Source organism: Elephas maximus, chromosome 7 (assembly GCF_024166365.1).
Source record: "Elephas maximus indicus isolate mEleMax1 chromosome 7, mEleMax1 primary haplotype, whole genome shotgun sequence".
Classification (NCBI taxonomy): domain Eukaryota; kingdom Metazoa; phylum Chordata; class Mammalia; order Proboscidea; family Elephantidae; genus Elephas; species Elephas maximus.
Window position 1 is genome coordinate 10,206,153 of NC_064825.1, and position 20,621 is coordinate 10,226,773.

General features: G+C 37.3%; 1 protein-coding gene across 1 annotated transcript in view; it reads right to left on the reverse strand.

Moving 5' to 3' along the window:
* Positions 1 to 8,336: 8,336 nt before the first annotated feature.
* The window catches only part of DDX10 (DEAD-box helicase 10), a 714,899-nt gene continuing 702,614 nt past the window's right edge, over positions 8,337 to 20,621 (reverse strand). Inside the window, exon 23 of the transcript XR_007518135.1 lies at positions 8,337 to 8,675. The gene's annotated coding sequence lies outside the window, so the exon portion shown is untranslated. The remainder of the gene's footprint in view (positions 8,676 to 20,621) is intronic.

The following is a 20,621-nucleotide window of genomic DNA, read 5'->3' on the forward strand; positions in this document are numbered from 1 at the left end:
TGTAGTTTAGCATGTGGATAAGACCTGGTCTTTCTCTTGTACACCTGTCCAAGTCAATGGCACCACTGGCCACTCACACTGAGAACCTGGGACTCATCTTCAGCCCCTCCCTTTCTTTTATCCCTCACATCTGATCATTAACAAAGGTTTATTAACTCTACTTCATTAACACTTCCTCCTCCCAAAGTCCGCCTGCCCTAAGCCTCTACCTGGACACCTGAACTTGTTACCTAAATGGTCATCCAGGCTCCTGTCCAGCGCCAGTCTGGTCTAGTCTCTGGAATGCTCTCAGAATGACTTGATTGACACTGTGCAACTGACAATATTCCTTCACTGTTTACACTCAACCTCTTAACCTGGCCTTTGCCAACCCCACCAGCTCCATTTCTCACAACGCAGCCCATTACAACTCACCATTTACATTCTGGCCACAACAAACTCCATGCGGTCTCCCAAATGCGGCCAACAGTTTATACTCCCGGCTTCGATCATACTATTTTTTCCTGCCCAGGTTTTTCTTCTCCTTACATTCTCTTGCCTCAATCTCAATATAATCATCTTTGAGACAGCAGGAACTTGGTCTTATCTTAAGCCCCTAGAACAGTACCTGGCTTACAGTAAGTGTTCAATATCCATTTGTTGAATGAATCAACTAATTAATGGAAAACAGGTGTTGGAGTTTATTGGTAGCTCCCTTGGCACATGAGAAACATCTAAATATAGTCAGAGCCCTTTCATGCAAAAGTGAACGCAACTCTAGATATGTACAAACATGTCAGGTTGTTTCCTACCTAGCTAATCTTCACCAAGTCTCTCTAATCCAGTTTCTCAGTCCTGAACCTTAGCCTGGTTAGTTGGGTCACCGATCTCCTTGCCTAGTAACTGCCACTATGCTTCCTATAACACTGTTTCGACCTACTCAAATTTTACCAAAAAGACATTAAAATCCTTTATACGAGAATTGTTGCCACCTGTAAATCACCATCACCAAACTTGAGTTTTAACCTCAAACTTTAACTGTTTTTATAAAAGGACTTGTTTTAGACTTCCAGAATTAAGATGACAGAGTATAAACATCTGTGCCCCCACTCATCTTGAAATCACCTCTAAAAAAACAAACATTTATAATCCTGAATTATAAGCATGAAGAATAGTTGCCAGATGAATGGAAGAAACAAGTGTGCAAGAAGATTCAAAAGGAGTAAGTTTTTAGATGAAGATTTTGTAAAAAACAGGACAATTCTCTAAGGTGTGCTTTGAGAAACAAAACAATAGCCTGTTGAAAACAACAAGAACGAATGTACTGGCTGGCAGCAGGTCTTTTTTGGACCATTCAGCACTGTGGTACAGGATCTCTGAGCGATGCTCAGTCCTCTTCTTCAAGTCTGGATATTGTTCCTCATGGTTAGGAGAGCTATTAACACATATACATATATTCAATGTACAAGGGTGGGAAAAGAACTGGAAGACTGCAATTAAGAATCTCTCATTTTGAAAGAGGAATAAAGGAGAAGACTCATAGAAATCACTATCGGTAAAAACTGGCTGCCACTGAGTTGACTGCAACTCATGGTGACCCGAAGTGTGTCACAGTGGAACGACTCCAAGGGGATTTCGACGGCTGATTTTTCTTTAAGTAGATCACTAGACCTTTCTTCCCAGGTGCCTCTGAGTGGATGTGAACCTCCTACCTTTCGATTAGCAGTGGAGCTCATTAACTATTTGCACCATCTGGGGACCCATAGAAGTCACTGCACCAGAACAGTGATGGGATTGTGCTGGGGGATACTAGGAAGTCTCCTGACAGTAGACTTAGGTCTTTTTTAGACATCGAGTCTGTTCTCTTAGAAGAGTTTCCTTGTCACTGAGATTCTTCCTTGGCAATGTATGAACTTTTGAGGGATATGTCTTCTGTGGAACCTGCACAGCTTTCACAATCTGCTTCTTGCTGGTACAGTTATGGAGACCCTAAAGTCATCTTATAGTTACAGGCTTTTTCACCAAAGTCTCAAGGCTCTTTGGCAGTGAAGTCCCCTCAAAATCTTATAAACTTTTGCTCTATTTGCTTCTAGTCAATTCCATGTGCCAGGACACTATCAAAATTCTTTTCCAGACATAAGTCTTTGGCCTTTTTTATTTCCTTGCTTCCAGCTCTATCTCTTGCCTCTCAATGGCAGCGACTTTGAGGACACTTGAAACTTGGGTGAGAATGCAGCTCTCTTAACCTGATCTCTAATGCCATCACTTTCATTAACAGAGAACATTTAATGGACTTCTTTCACTTAAAGCCTTTTTCAGTTTTATTTCCATTCTGTTTGGGGCCTAAATGCAGTTGGCTTTTCCAAATCTGAGGTCCCAAATACTGATTCCATTCCACTGCTGCTTGAAAATCAGCCAGTTCTTTTCTGAGCTCAACTATATTTTGTTGCTATACTGAGAAACAACCAAGTCATAGACGCATTCTGGCTTCTTCTAACCACTTTCTCCAGAGCTATCTGGCTCAGTAGGCATTTGGTCTGCCTTCCAAATTTTTACGGTGTCAATCTTATCATAAATTTTGTTATGGCATAACAAGGCTTTCTAGTCATCCAACCTTCTGTAACTGTCTCCTTTCTGCCAATCATCTGACCACTAAAACAATGCCACATGTTGTAGGTTCTTGTGATGGCACCACCCCATAGTAAGTACAAATTTCTATATTAGTTAGGATAATTTGCTAGCTATTGCAACAGTAAACCCAAATGTTCAATGGCTCTAAAATAGCAGAAGTCTACTTATTTATGTAACAGTGAAGAGTAAGTGAATAAATGTGGTGTTCTTCTTTACATGGCCATTAAGGGACTCAGTCTTATAGAACACTTGGCTTTTAGAATCACTCTAGGAGTTATTTACCACTCTAAGAGTTATTTAGCCAGACTAAATGAAAAAATAAGATGAAAACATGTGAGTGGAAAGTTTTCAAAAGTTAGTCCTAAAAGTGGTGCACATCAGTTCCCTTCATGTTCCTTTGCCTAGAACTCAACTACAAGGCCACATCAAACTTCAAGGTAGGCTGGGGAACTTAGTGAAGAAAAAGAGGACATGAGTGAGCAGCCAGCAGTCTCTGTCACACCAGACAGTTACCATTTAAATATACAGGAAGCAGAAAAAAATTCTAAATATGAAAAACCCAAGGTTGGGGGCAATACATCATCTTGAAATAAAAGCCTACTAGAAGCTGAATTTAAGCCAATTAGGAGATGAATGCAAAAAAAAAAAAAAAAAAAGCTATATTGACTGTGAGCATTTAGAGAACAAAAACAACTGTGAAAATTATAATTAAAAAACATAAATAGTACACCACAATGATATGGAAATAATATTTTTCTCTTTTAAAAGAAAAGCAAAAGTTGAAGATTAAGGGAGAACGAAAGTAAGACACACTGAACAGTGATGGAAAAATCCCATTGATTAAGGGTAGGACTGCACATCTGATTACCGTAGTTGCTATCAATAAGTTGTACACCTGTAAAAAGCTGAACTGGCAAAAGTTATGTGATAGATGTGTTTACAACAATGACAAAAAAAAAAAAAAAAACAGTACCTGCTGAGGCTGCTTATGCCTCCTAGGATTTGGTCCTTGGTTTGGAGGTTTAGGTCATAGTTTCACAGGACATCCCAGTTAATCGGCCTAATAATGTATTTAGTACTTCTGTTCTGCTTCCTAGTTCATTGCATAGTGCCTGGGGTCTTAAAAGCTTACAAGCAGCCATCCAAGGCACAAGTGGTCTCTATTTGCCTGGAGCAACAGAGGAAGGACAGTCAGGACTAGGAGGAGGATACGGAATGTGTGGCTAATTGCCTCCTTTGTCATGAGACCAGAAGAACTGGATGGTGCCCAGCTACCATTATGAACATTTTGATCAAAGAGTCTATAGAGGAATCCTGATCAAAATGGGGAAAATGCTGAACAGAATTTCAAATTCTCATGGACTCTATGCTTTCTGGAACCACGGGGGCCGGACTAACCCCTGGAACTATTGCCCTGAGATAATCCTTAAAACTTAAACCAAAAATACCCCCTGAAGTCTTCCTAAAACCAAACAATATTTTTGCTTAACTAGTAAAAAAATATCTGCCTTGAGCGTTATGCTTTTTTAAGAATTATCTATATAGGATCAAACTGATAACAACAACTCAAAAGATTAGATAGGAACCTTAGGTGGCAGTAAGTTTATGTTAATATGGGAAGAACAACTCAGAAAAGGAGGGTGAGAATGACTGCATAACTGGAAGAACGTAATCCATTCACTGAATCGTACATGTAGAAACTGTTGAATTGGTGTATGTATGTTTTACTGTGCATATTCTAGACAATAACAAAGTAATTTTTTAAAGAATATTTAACAATAAAACAAATTAACTGAAAAAACATACCATTGAAAAGTTATTAATAAGGTAATAAAGGTAATAAAAGTACAAATACATTTAAAAGAAGAAAAATAAACACCAAAAATAAGAAAAATAACAATAGATCCAATTAAAATCAGAGAGTGGATGAAAGATCACAGGAGGAAGAGAAAGTCTTCAATTTTTTTATTGCTTATGTTTGTGGAGAATCAAGAAATACGGTCTAACAAAATTAAAATTTAAGGCTACTACATCAGTTTTCATTATAAAGGTCATCACTAGAACTAAAAGCAAAATGCAAAACTTTCAAAATGCCATAACAAATGTGCACACAAAAACAACACAAAGAAAACAGAGAACACATAATGACAAAAGCAGTAAAAATATAAAACCAAACACAGTAACCAAGCATATCCGTCCATACTAATAAATGTAAATGGTATAATAAGTTATTATATCAAAAGATTCTCAAATTAGAATATAAACCAAAACCCAACCATATGCTCTATTCAACAAATGTAACTAAAACAAATGAATCAGGTTGAGAAATAAAAGGACACAAAGAAAAACTTTTTCATAAGAGACCATTTTATCAAAATCTATACCAACTGAATTGTATTCCTAGATGAAATGGATGATTTTCAAGGAAAATATAAATTATCAAAGCTCACCCAAAAGGAGAGGAAATGTAATCAAAGCAATCAGAATAGGAGAAAAATCTAAATGTGTGACAGAGCCGTTCCCCAGAGGGGTACCAGATGAGGATGTCCAGATGTTTCATGAGTGATTCTATCAAATTTAGACTAGACAGATAATTTCGTAGTCTTTAAACTATTTCTGGATATTCTTTTTAAGAATTTATAGTCGACGGCAAAGGGTTTTTTTTTGGGGGGGAAGGGTCACTATGAGTCAGAGTCGACCCAAAAGGAACGGGTTTGATTTTGTTTACTATAAAATAGATTCCAAAACCCAAAATGATAGCACATACAAAAATTTACAGGCCGGTGTTATTTATCAATATCAATGCAATAATTCTAAATATAAAAAATATACACAGCACACTAAAAAATAAATTATTGTATCCTAAAATTCCAAAAACGTAACAATGTTAAATATTAGGAATCTCTTTGTATGAATCACCAATCTCAAAAACCTCTACTATGAATTGAATTGTATCCCCCAAAACATGTGTTGAATTCCTAATCCCTGTACCTATGAATGGTGGTATAGTGGTTAAGAGTTCGGCTGCTAACCAACAGGTCAGCAGTTCGAATCTACCAGGTGTTCCTTAGAAACCCTATGGGGCAGTTCTACTCTGTCCTGTAGGCTCACAACGAGTCAGAATCAACTCGATGGCAATGGTTTTTTTTTTTTTTGGGGGGGGGGTTACCTGTAAAGGAGCGCTAGTAGTGCAGTGGTTCAGAGCTCAGCTGCTAACCAAAAGATCAGCAGTTCAAATATACCAGCCACTCCTTGGAAATAGTTATGGGGCAGTTCTAGTCTGTCCTACAGGGTCACTATGAGTCAGAATCAACTTGAAGGCAATGGTTTTTTTTTTTGGGGGGGGGGTTGGTACCTGTAAAGATGACTCTGTTTAGAAATAGGGGCTTTATTTTGCTATGATAAGGAGCCCTGGTAGCACAGTAGTTAAAGTGCCGGACTGCTAACCAAAAAAATATCAGGGGTTTGAAACCACCAGTGGCTGTGACAGAGGAAGATGCAGCTGTCTGCTTCCGCAGAGATTTATAGCCTTGGAAACCCTATGTGGTTCTGTGAGTCAGAATCAACTCCACGGCAGTGGGTTCGGTTTTGGTTTTTGCTATGCTAATGAGGTCATACCAGAGCAGGGTGGGTCCTAAGCCTAATTGCTTCTGAGTGGAATCTCATAAAAAATTTAAAAAGTAGAATAGACGCAGGCACAGGAGGAAGACAGATGTCACGTGAGGATCGTCTACAAGTAAAGGAACACCAAGGATTGCTGGAAGCCACCAGACTCTAGGAGAGAGGCCTACGGAAGGAAACGGCATGGCCAAGACCCTGATTTGGATTTTTAGCCCCCAGAACTGCAAGAAAATAAATTTCTGTTCTTTAAAGCCACCTACTTGTGATACTTCTGTTACGGCAGCACTAGCAAACTTATGTATTAAGACAACCTCTTAATACATGAATACTTTCTTACTGTGCTAATCTCTAAATGTAATGAATAAATAATTGATTATATAACTGGAAAAGTTAAGAAAACCTACCGAAAATTTATAACAAACAACAGCATAATTTAATTAACTGGATACAAAATTAATACGCAACAATTAATGGTCATCCTATGTACAAAAAATAACCAGTTAGAAAAGATCCTCTTTAAAGAGCAGCCAAAAGGATTAAAGGCCTGGAAATAAACTTAACAAGAAATATGCAAGATCATATGAAGTTGTTGAATGCTGTGAAGATATACCATAAAAAAAGATGTGAATAAATGAAGGAGTAAAACTTGTTCCTGTCCAGGAAGATTCAATAGCATGATGAAATTAATTCCCCATAAAGTGATCATAAATGTCCTGAAATTTCAATAAAAATAGCAGTAGACTTTTTTTTAGAACTAGACAGAGAGCTGTGTCTAAAGTATATATGGAAAAACTAAACATGTAGCAATAAAACAAAAAAATTCTGGAAAAAAGAAGTAATGAGTAATGGTATTAAAACATTATCAGATTATAATAACTGGAAGAATATTACACAGACAGAAAATAAGACAGGATAGTGGTAACTAAAAGTAGATATAAATACATACTAGATTTAGTACAGCCATAGCTTGTGGTATAGCCATTCAAATGGTAAATATTCAAATTCTGAAGAATTTCATTTAATACCTCTGCTTTGGCATAAAGGATTTACATCTATTTAGGGATACAAACTAAAAAAAAAAAATTGTATTTAGGGATACAAATTAGGATTCTGTGAAATTGGAGCCACCACGCAGACCTCTTTGAGTTGGGATAGTTCATGCATGTTCTGTTCAGTATTCCTCTCAAAATACTCTAGTAAATAACAGTGATGAGTTCTTCATTTACATTGATTTCACTGATTTTTTTTTTCTTTTGCTTTAAGAATTCAATTACATAAACATGGAAAATCATATAAATGCTTTGTTAGGATTATCTTAACAGTACAGCTCTGAAAGGTATGAATGAGTGCCAGTAGACAGCCACATTATAGAGAAATTAATGAAACCTGTCTTTGTTACGTTGTGACAACTAAATATTAATTATTGAAGTTACTGTTAAATTTCAACAGGGCATAGGATTGTTTTAGCACAAAAGGTTTTTGTTTTGAGACTCAGGAAGCCATACAATTTTTTGCCATTGAAACAACAGTAAGATTCTGAACTCAGGAGATTAAATTACCTTCCTAACACAGGGTACCAAACAAAACCAAACCTGCTGCCGTTGAGTCTATTCTGACTCAGCGACCCTACAGGACAGAGTAGAACTGTCCTATACAGTTTCCAAGGAGCACCTGGTGGATTAGAACTGCCTACCCTTTGGTTTGCAGCCGTAGCACTTAACCACTACACCACCAGGGTTTCAACACAGGGTAAGAACTCCATTATTATAAAGGGAGTTTTTTTACATGGGAGGAAGAAAGATATTCATTCAGGAGACTGGATGCGTGGGCCACCATCTAGAAAATAAAAATTGGATCTCTTTTATTCCTTGTGTCAAAATGTAAAAATAAAATCTTAAAAGTTCCAGAAGAAAACATAAGAGGAATTTTCACTATAATCTCAGAGAACATATGCCATATTTATTTTACACACAGTTGTAATCCCAGCACCCCAGCCTCCTAACAAATATTTGTTGAATTAAAATGAACTTAAACATCAGATCTTAATGTAGTAAAAGCCACATTCTGTAAGTGTTCATGAAAGGTACGGATTACAACTTTCTGCCAAAAGGTCTTTGAAAAAACATGACATTGCATCTAGGAATAAGTGCATTATAAAAAAATGTGTGAGAAAGACATTCTCAAGTCTCCATCTGAGAGAAGTGAAGGGTTTCCTAAGTATGGAATGAGTCCTCAGTCAAAATCCACAGGGACGTGCCTGCCCTCTTCTGCAGCACAGAGGTCCTTGACTCAGCACATCTGTCATCCTCAGCGCCTGTCCAGCTGAGTTGTACCCAATGTATTTTCCATTCAGTTCCCTCGCAGATCTCCAGAAGGGTTGCTTTTGGTGGCTCCATCTGCCAGTTGATGTAGAGTATGTCACACAGGTGAGCTTGCCCATGACCCTGCAAGGGAGAGCAGAATTCTTTAAGAATGGCCTGGTGTTACACTTCAAGTGTTGTGCAAAGCTGTGGACTGCTGAGAACAGCGGTGGCAGTGAGACCAGCTCAGCAGGAAGCTATTAGGATTGGGGCAGCTCTTTTTGAGCAAAGGAGTCTGTCCTACAGAGGCTGAGGCAACTTCACTGATAGTGGCAGGCTTTGTTAAAGTGATGCTGTATCCAATAACCAAAGATCAACCCTTGTGTGATTTCAAGAGGGCAGAATCACAGGTCCCAAAACATATTTCACTTTATTCCTCAGCATGGGATCATCATCAATTAGTACCAACAACCTGAAAATAAACTATACAAAGAGCATCTGTGGCAGATTTCAGATTCACAGCATAGGCCTTATGCTTGGTCTGAAATGTGAAGCTTCTCTGAGAGGAAAACTGCTGGAAATTTCCCCACAACACTAACTGTTCCAGCTCAATGTCCACCTATTTTAACACTGGCACCACAGGCCAGCCTGCTAGGACTTAATAAGGACCCACAATGAGTCTAATACAGTGCTAGCCCCTGATGAGAATCTGAAGATTTTAAAGGGGCTTTTCTCAGACTTCTAGGTGCTTACAACTCTCATCATGAGGATAAATTTAAGCCATATTAAGTATTCGGGGAACAATTAAACAGAAGTGTGGTAGTGATCATAATACCAATAAACAGCAAGCAGTACAATGAAAGGATAAATATGAACAGGAAAGTAGGATGTGATCTGGGCCTTGAGGGAGGGAGGGTAGGATGGGTTGGCAGAGGGGAATGGAAGAACGTTGTGGGTGGGAGGAACAGAACGAGTGGGGGCTCAAACGTGGAGGAGGGCTGGCATGAAACTAAGGTCATACACAGCATCTGGTGAGAATTCATGAATCTGTGTCTACATGGAAGATATTTGATGCTAACGATTTAATCTCAGATTTTCTTTAAGCTGTCAGCCCACTGCACCAGGCTAGCTCTAAACCATTACATATTATTTTAAATAGCTTTTTTTTTTTTTTATTAAAAAAATAACAAGCTGGTTTATTACTCAATCAAATTTTAGAGCTATGAGGGATCATAGCACTAACCTAGTCCACCTCATTTCACAGATTTAGGAAGTCTGCCCTACAAGGTCAGAGCTAGTTAGTGAGAGTTACTGGGTCTCCAGATAACCTCATTCACTGATGCTTTCTCTAAGCCATATTTCTTCCTATTTTAAGCCTGAGAGATTTTTCCCGTGGTCTGGCTATTTTATCAAAAATTGCACTCCTTAAGAGCACAGATAGCAATCAACTTTACCTATAACCAAATAATTACTGGGTACCTACTATGTACAATCCTGTAGGGTCGCTATGAATCGGAATCGACTCGACGGCAGTGGGTTTGTTTTTTTTTCACTATGTACAAGGGAAACCCTGGTGGTGTAGTGGTTAAGTGCTACGGCTGCTAACCAAAAGGTCAGCAGTTAAAATCTACCAGGTGCTCCTCAGAAACTCTATGGGACGGTTCTGCTTTGTAGTATAGGGTCACTATGAGTCAGAATCAACGGCAATGGGTTTGGTTTTTTTTTTTGGTATGTACAGGGCGGGGGGCTTGGTGACACAGTGGTTAAGAGCTTGGCTGTGAACCAAAAAGTCAGCAGTTCGAATCCACCAGCTGCTCCTTGGAAACCCTATGGGACAGTTTTACTCTGTCCTAAAAGGTCGCTATGAATCAGAATTGACTCGACAACAACGGGTTTTGGGTCTTTTGGTAGGTACAAGACGCTGGGCTAGATATAGCAATTGATACTAAAAAAAAAAATTTAATGCAACAACCATGCTCTTCCTTATGCCCATAATGCTAAAACTCAAAGTGGGGGTTTGTTCAATAACATATATTAGGTGACCTCTAGGTATCTAGATTTTTTAATCTGAGAATCTGAATGAAGACTTTTGAGGAAGAGGCAAAAACATATAGAGACTACTGCAGTATGGTATGTCAGGTGACTTGAGGTATCTTTGGAACATTTGTTTGGGAATGCCTAGCCCACATAAAAGCAGATTTTATGCTCAGAAGAGAGATCTGGGTAGAATATAAAGATTTAGAAGTTACCAGCCTATGAGCAGTAGTTAAAACCATGAGAAAGGATGATAAAACTAAGAACATATAGCATGAGAAAACAAGTGGGCTAGGAATAGAACCCTAATAAGCAAAAATGTTAAAATGTGGGCAGAAGAAGAGGAGCCAGTGAAGAAATAGAAAAGGAATTGTCAGAAAGGATTTACAAGGAGAAACAGGAGAGTACAGGAGGACACGATCAACAGGTTCAATATAAATGCAAGGTCAAATAAGATAAATCTAAAAGTGTGCACTCAATTCTGCAATGGATTGAGCTGTGTCCCTCAAAAATGTGTCAACTTGGCTAGGCCATGATTCCCAGTATTATGTGATTATCCACCATTTTTTCATCTGATGTGATTTTTCTGTGTGTTGTAAATCCTATCTTTATGATGTTAATGAGGCAGGATTAGAGGCAGTTACATTAATGAGGCAGGACACAATCTACAAGATTAGGCGTATCTTGAGTCAATCTCTTTTGAGATATAGAAGAGAGATGCAAGCAGAGAGACAGGAGGACCTCATCCCACCAAGAAAGTGGTGTCAGGAGCAGAGCACATCCTTTGGGCCTAGGGTCCTGCACTGAGAAACTCCTAGATCAGGGGAAGATTGATGACAAGGACGTTCCTCTAGAGCTGACAGAGAGAGAAAGCTTTCCCCTGGAGCTGACGCCTTGAATTTGGACTTCAAGGCTATGAGACTGTGAGAAAAAAAATTTGTTTGATAAAGCCATCCACTAGTAGTATTTCTGTTATTGCAGCACTAGTTAACTAGGACAGCCATGATTCTCAGCATTGTGTGGTTGTCTACCATTTTGTGATCTAATGTGATTTTCCTATGTGCTGTAAATCCTGCCTCTACGATACTAATGAGGCAGGATTAGAGACAGTTATATTAATGAGGCAGCACTCAATCTACAGGATTAGGATGTATTTTGAGTCAATCCCTTTTGAGATATAAAAGAGAGAATCAAGCAGAGAGGAGACAGACCTCATTACTACGAAGAAGAGCCAGAAGCACACGTGTCCTTTGGACCCAGGGTCCCTCTGCTGAGAAGCTCCTAGACCAGGGGAAGACTGATGACAAGGACCCGATCCCAGAGCCCCCAGAGAGAGGAAGCCTTCCCCTGGAGGTGGCGCCCTGAATTCGGACTTCCAGCGTCCTGAACTGTGAGAGAAAACTTCTGTTTGTTAAGGCCATCTACTTGTGGTATTTCTGTTACTGCAGCACTAGATAACTGAGATATTTGCAATCAGTAACTCATTGGTGACCATAAAACCAAACCAAACCTGTTGTCACTGAGTTGATTCCAACTCACAGTGACTCTGTAGGACAAAGTAGAACTGCCCCATAGGGTTTCCAAGGAGCTGCTTGTGGATTTGAACTGCTGATCTTTTGGTGAGCAGCTGAGCTCTTAAACACTATGCCACCAGGGCTATAGCAGGATGCATTTCAAAAAAGTGTGGAAACAGAAGGCAGTTTGCTGTGAGTTAGAGTAACTAAGAGGTGAGAAATAAAGACTACAAATCATCAATGTTTTTGTATAAAAGGAAGAGAGATCAGATAACATCTTGAAGGGGATACAGTATTAAAAGAAAGTATATTTTTTAAGTCTATGTTTATGGGCTAAGAGGAAGAAGCCAGTAGAGAGAGAAGCTGAAGATGAAGGAGAAAGTGGAGACAACTGATACAGTAAGTTCCCAGACGTGGCAAGAGGAGAGAGAATCAAACCTACAGATAGTTTTTAAGCCTGTCCATGGTTTATTTATTGTTATATTGAAACTGTTGATCATGTCCTCCTATATTCTCCTGTTTCTCCTTGTAAATCCTCTCTATTTCTTCACTGGTGTCTCTTTTTCTGCCCACCTCTTAACATTTCTGCTTATTAAGGCGCTATTCCTAGCCCACTTGTTTTCTCATTCTACATATTCTTCTTAGTGGTGTCATCTACTCTCATCTACTACTCTTTGAGTCTGAAAAAAAGAAGGAAATAATAGGTCTGGATATAGATATATTTGTATATGGGGCAAATAGGCAGGAAGTTAAGAGAGTACTGATGACTTTAAATTTCTTGTTGAAAGAGGCAGCAAGTTCACGTAATAAAGGCAGCAAAAACATGATCCTGATGACAGTGTAGTTTCTGAGTCTTCCCATAATACCGCCTTCTAACTAAAAAGATCAACAATGATCTCAAAATAAAAATAAGTCCACAGACAGCATCAACAGAAAATTGCCATAAACCCAGAATGTGGGTGAGTGCTACCAAACCACCAACAGCTTTGACCTGCTTATGATTCACAGCTAAGTGACCAGAGAGAAAAAGGGACTGCCAACTGATCCACCAAGTTATGTAAACTAAAAATAACTGCCCCAAAAATTACCCCCCAAAGAGAGAACCTTACTCTGAGGTGAACAGATAAATGCAGAATGACATGTAAAATTGAGAAAATCAGTCTCTATGATGTAGGTCACCATAAAAATCTGCACACAGACATGAAAAGATGAAAGAAGGTTGTGGCTCTCTAATCTCAGAATGCTTTAACAATTATTTCCAGAAGAACTGATTCTCATTCTGAAGAAAATCCACTGGAAAGAGGAATCGAATTAAGAACAGCAAAAACACAGAGGAAAGAGAGAGAAGGAAGGTTCACATGGTGGGACACAGAGGATGCATATACCAGAAAGCCCTGCAACTGTAAGGTGCAAGTACTAAAGATGAGTGCACCACCACAGAAAGCACGGTCTATAGAGTATGAAGGCTGGAACCAGAAAATTGTCCTAAGCCAAGGTTAGCTCTGAGAGAGGCCATATTTGGAGTCCTTCATGGAAATCACATAGGAGAGAGCACCTGAATCATAAACTCAGGGAAAAATTATCATAGCTCTTTTGTCCCATAGAAATTTTCTCCCAATAGCCCAAGAACAGCCAAACCCAAACCAAACACATTGCCATCAAGTCAATTCTGACCCACAGCGATCCCACAGGACAGAGTAGAACTGCCCCATAGGGTTTCCAAGGAACAACTGATAGATCCGAACTGCTGACCTTTTGGTTAGCAGCCAAGCTCTTAACCACTGTACCACCAGTGCTCCTTTTTATTGTTGATCCCAAGAATAACATAGTAAATTAAATAAGTAGAAAAACCAAAACACATTAAGAAAACTAAATCCTCACAACTGTACCAATAAACAACATCATAATAAATGGAGAAAAAATTGAAGTTGTCAACAATTTTATTCTTCTTGATACAACAATCAACATCCATGTACTGGGCAAATCTTCTGCAAAAGACCTCAAAGTTTAAAAAGCAAAGATGTCACTTTGATGACTAAGGTGCCTCTGACTAAAGCCATGATCTTTTCAATCACCTCACAGGCATGTGAAAGCTAGACAATGAAAAAGAAAGACAGACGAAGAATTGATACTTTTGAACTGTGGTACTAGCAAAGAATACTGAATATACTGTGGGTTACCAGAAGAATTTGAAAATCAGTCTTAGAAGAAATACAACCAGAATGCTCCTTAAAAACAATGGCAAGACTTCGGCTCACTTACTTTGGACACGTCATCAGGAAAGACTACTTGCTAGAAAAGGATTCTGTATTTGGTAAAGTAGAAAGTAAGTGATATGAAATGGACTGACACAATGACTACAACCATGTACTTAAACATACCAATGATCATGAAGATAGCACAGGAGGAGGCAATATTTCATTCTGTTTTACATAAGGTCGCCAGGAGTTGGAGCCAAGTCAACAGCAACTAAAAACAACAACCAAAACAACAAAATAATAACCCCCATAGAAATTATTACATAAAAAAATGTTGAAAAGCACCTAAGACATTCTGACAAATAATGTGGCCACAAAGAACATGAAAACTTTCATATTTCAGAATGAAGTAAACTAAATTGAAATAATGATTGAAACAATACTGTAAATCAGAAACAGAAAAGCTGAAATATTATGTGACTATACAAGAGCAGCAGAAAAGGCAAAAACTGACAAGTCTCAGAAAAGAACTATAAAATCATTTTCAGAAACTAAGACTAAATTAAAAGAAACGCACAAGTGAATACATTAACAAATAAAGTTCATTAATGGAAATAAAGGATGAAATGGAAGTAAAAAATATAATAAAATAGAAATAAAAAATCAGTCAGGAACATTCAAACATAGTTTTAAAAATGTTTGAGAGAAAGTAATAAATATAAAAGACAAGCAAATAAGATTCAATAAATATAGAATTTTTCTCCCTAAAAAGGGAAAACAAAGAAATGGAGGAATAGAACACATGTTTGAAACTATATTTCAATTTTTTTTCTAAAGTAAAAGAAAACTTGAATCTATATATTGAAAGGAATACTTTTACCACAGAAAATCGATCTTCAAGTGCCGACACAGAGACATTTCCTAGTAAAATTTAAAAAACTGGTCTTTAAATACAAGGAAAAAAATCTTTGGGAAAAGTCAAAGACATTTACAGAAAAAGAACATATCAGAGCAAACATTCTGACAGGAACATTCCATGCTAGGAAGCAATGTAGTATTATTAAGATAGTCAAAGAAAGAAAAAACAAACTAGGATTTAAAATTCATCTAAAATTTCCTTCAAGAACAAAGACCACTGACATACAAAAACTCAAGGAATATTGCTTACGTAAGCTCATTTTGAAAAATTTATCAAAAATAAGCCATGACAATAAAAAGAAATAAAGGGCATCCAAATTGGTAAGGAAAAAGTAAAAGTATATTTGCAGACGATATGATCCTATACACAGAAAACCCCCAAAGAATCCAAAAGAAAACTACTGGAACTAAAAGAAGAGTTCAGCAAAGTATCAGCAAACAAGATAAAAATAAAAATCAGTTAAGATTCCTCTGCACCAACAAAGAGAGTGTTCAAGAGGAAATCACCAAATCAATACCATTTACAATAGCCCCCAAGAATATAAAATACTTAGTAATAAATCTAACCAGAGATATAAAAGACCTAAACAAAGAAAACTACCAGACGCTATTGCAAGAAACCAAAAAAGACCTACATAAGTGGAAAAACATACCTTGCTCATGGACTGGAAGACTCAATGTTATAAAAATGTCTATTCTACTCAAAGCGATCTATACATACAATGCAATCCCAATTCAAATTCCAATGGTATTTTTTAATGAGAGGGAGAAACATCATCAACTTCATATGGAAAGGGAAGAGGCCCTGGATAAGTAAAGCATTACTGAAAAAAAAGAAGAACAAAGTGGGAGGCCTCACACTACCTGATTTTAGAACCCATTATACTGCCACGGTAGTCCAAACAGCCTGGTACTGATACTGTTTACAGTAGCACAAAGATAGAAACAACCTAGGTGCCCATCAACAGGTGAATAGATATCTATATTATGGTATATTCACACAATGGAATGCTACTCAACGATAAAGAACAACAATGAATCCGTGAACATCTCATAACATGGAGGAATCTGGAAGGCATTACGCTGCGTGAAATTAGTTGCAAAAGGACAAATATTGTTTGAGACCACTCTTATAAGAGCTCAAGAAAAGAAACATTTTTTGATGGTTACAAGGGTGGGCATTACAAGGAAAGGGGTGTTTACTAATTAGATAGTAGACAAGAGTTATCTTAGGTGAAGGGAAGGACAATGCACAGTATAGGGGAAGTCAGCACAACTAGACTAAACAAAAGCTAAGAAGTTCCCTGAATACAACCAAACACCTCCAGGGACAGAATAGCAAGGGCAGGGGTCTGGGGGCCATGGTTTCAGGGGACATCTAAGTCAACTGGCATTACAAAGTGTATTAAGAAAACGTTCTGCCAGGAACCATTCCCGAAGCCAACTCTTCAGACATGGGTTGGACTGGACAATGGGTTGGAGAGGGATGCTGGTGAGGAGTGTTTCTTGGATAAGATGGACACTTGAGACTATGTTGGCATCTGCTGCCTGGAGGGGAGATGAGAGGGTGGAGGGGGTTAGAAGCTGACAAAATGGATACAAAAAGAGAGAGTGGAGGGAGACAGCAGGCTGTCTCATTAGAGGGAGAGTAATTGGGAGTGTGTAGCAGGGTGTATGTGGGTTTTTGTGTGACAGACTGACTTGATTTGTAAACTTAAGGCACAACAAAAATTATAAAAAAAAAAAAAGTTCTGCATCCCACTTTGGTGAGTGGCATCTGGGGTTTTAAAAGCTAGCAAGTGGCCATCTAAGATGCATTAATTGGTCTCAACCCACCCGGGGAAAAGGCGAATGAAGAATACCAAAGACATAAGGAAAATATGAGCCCAAGAGACAGAAACGGCCACATAAGCCAGAGACTCCATCAGCCTGAGACCAGAAGAACTAGAGGGTGCCCAGCTACCACCAAGGACTGCCCTGACAGGGAACACAACAGAGATCCCCTGATGAGGCAGGAGAATGGTAGGATGCACACCTCAAATTCTAGTAAAAAGACAAGACTTAATGGTCTGGCTGAGACTGGAGGAACACCAGAGGTTCAGGTCCCTGGACTCTCTGTTAGCCCAAAAGTAAAACCATTCCCGAAGCCAACTTTTCAGACACAGATTAGACTGGACTATAAGACATAAAATGATACTGGTAAGGAGCATGCTTCTTAGCTCAAGTAGACACATGAGGCTATGTGGGCACCTCCTGTCTGGAGGCGAGATGAGAAGGCACAGGGGTGCAGGAGCTGGGTGAATGGACATGGGAAACAGAGGGTGGAGAGGAGTATGCTGTCACACTGTAGGGAGGGCAACTAGGGTCACATAACAATGTGTATAAACTTTTGTATGAGTAACTGACTTGAATTGTAAACTTTCACTTAAAGCACAATAAAAACATAAAAATAAGCCACGAAATAATTGGAGAGATTTTAAGGTTTTATGTGTAAGGACTAAATATATTTATCTGTGAAAATAAGACTAAAGGATGAGGATAAGTGTAATATAATCATACGAAATGATATATGCTCTAAAAATGTAGAAAAATGTAATACAAAAAGAATACAAGGAAGAGAATAAATGGAAATATTTTATAGGTTATAACTGGATATGTGTGTATGTGTCTTAAAGATGAGAAATCAAGTAGTACAAGCTTAAGTACATTTAAAACTACAAAAAAATAATGCTAAGACAATACTTGTATCTAAAACTGAAGAGTAAAAGAAAAAATGGTTACTAGTTAGCTTCAGTACTAGTTATCACTGGAAATCAATAGGCTATATCTAAATAAGAAGAGATGGCTAAGTATTACACCAAGGGAGCCCTGGTGGTGCGGTGGTTAAGACCCTAGCTGCTAACCAAAAGATTGGCAACTCGAATCTACCAACTGCCCCCGAGAAACCCTATGGGGTAGTTCTACTCTGTCCTATAGGGTTGCTATGAGTTGGAACTGGCTCAATGGCAAGGGGTTTCAATAAGTATTATACCAGGTATTGATATAAATGTGTCCATTAGAACAAACAATAAAACATTCAAATAACAACAACAAACGCCAAAAAGGCAAAGAAAATGTGAGCGTAAAGTAAATACAACATAAAATGATACCAAATATACATGTCATATCAGTAAATATAAGTGGGTTTAACTCACCTGAAGAAAAAAATATTCTCATATGGGCCAAAAAAGAAAAATTCAATTCTAAACTGATTTAAATATATACTAAAAGCAAAGTCATTTTTAAAGGATAAAAATCAAAGGATAAGGTATGCCATAGCAGGCAAACGCAAATAACAATAAGGGGTCTATCAGCTAAGGCAGAATTCAAGACCAAACGCATTAAATGAAAATAAAAAGGCACTTCATAATGTTGAAGACTTTAGCATGAAGCTACAATTATTATTATCCCATGCATCAAATAACAAAGAGTAATATTCACAAAGTAGAAAGAAGAAATGAAAGAAGAATAAACAGATGCTGATCGTAAGAGTGTAAAAACATTTTTCAGGTATATCAAATGGATAAAAGCAGTTAGTAAGGATATAAAATATTTAAATAATAAGATAGATCTTATATACTGATTGAGTCCTACACTCCAATAATAGAGAATGCATCTTCTTTAAAAGGACATTTGGAACAAATTACAAAATTAACTATATACTAGGCCACAAAAAAAAATTATAATAGGTTCCAAACATACAAAAGTATACTCTGACCACATTGCAATAAAACTAGAAATTAATAAAATATTTTAAAAGTCATTTCACCTGGAAATAAACAAACTCATTCACACAAATCTTATGTCAAGGAAGAAACGTAAAACGTAATTGTAGAATTTCCAGAAAACAACAATAAATAAAATGCAGGATATTGGTATTTAGGGGATACAGCAGATGTAAATGCTCAGGTAAAACTTTATAACTTTATTATCTGTATCAATATAAGTGGAAAAACTAAACACTCAAATCTAAAGGATAAAAAGGATATCAAAAGAAAGCAGAATATAAAATAAATTAATTGTAAAACAAAAATTACAGCACTAATAAATCAATCAAAAAGATAATTCTTTTTTAAAAAATCAACAGAATGGATAAACTTCTAGTTGACTTCATTTTTTAGTAAGTGGGGGGTCAAAAGTACAAATATGAAACTAAATATGATAAAGAGAAAATATCCATCAAAAGAACTTTTTTAACTCTATGTAATCACTTTGGCACAATTCTATGCAGATACTTGAAATCCTAGATGAAATGGATAACTTTAGTTGAAATAAAATATTGAGATGGAAAATCCAAAGAGACGAGTTATTACACAAGAAACTGGGAAGGTTTTCAAAAAGTTAACTCTGCAAAAAAAGCACCAGGTTCACATGGTTTTAAAAGGGAAAGCTACCAAACATCAAATACAGTCTAAATGTTGCTTACATTGTACTAAATCATAAAAAAGACACAAAAAAAAACATACAAAGTCCACTTAAGTCAGAAATGAAAATCATATAAAGATCATACAAAAAATCTAAAGCAAAACTATAACTGAGGTAGGTATTAACAATAGAACTTATAGCCAATATTGAAAGAAAATACATCATGACCGAGTTGAACTTATTCCAGGACCATAAGATAATTCAATATGTAGAAATCCACTAATTCATCATAGCAATAGACCAAAAGAGAAAAATATATTCATCATCATCTCCAACAATGACAAAAAAGAATTTGACAAAATATAACATTTATTTTTGATCATACACACACCCTTGTTCAGTAAAATAAGAAACAATTGAACATGCATCCTTATGATGGGGAAACACTCCAGGCATTTCCATTAAGGTAAGAAACAAAGCAAAGTTGCCCACTATCAGCACTACTATTTAACACGCCATTGGAACAATTAGCTAATGAACTTAAACAAAATAAAGCAATTAAGAGGTAAAGTTAGTTCTATTTTTTTGATAATAGATCTGTATATTATAAAAATACTCTGAAAAATGAGAAAATTTAGTAAATTACCACGATATAAAATTACCATACAGAAATCAACAGCTTCCACTTATACAAAAACTAAACCATTATGAGAAATACTGGGAGAGAAAATTCCATTTTTAAAAGTCAAAATACCTATGCATATTCTTAGCAAGAACTATGCAACACCTTCATAAGGAAAATTTTTGAACACTACTGAACGATAAAAATATACTTAAATAAATGGGAAGATATATCCTGTTCTTTTATGAAGACTCAAAATGAATGAAGGGGTCAAGTTTTGATCACCTGAGCCCAATGATTAATCTTGTTGTGTTGTTGTTAGGGGCTGTCCAGTCACTTCTGACTCACAATGACCCTATGTACAACAGAACAAAACACTGCCCCGTCCTGCACCATCCTC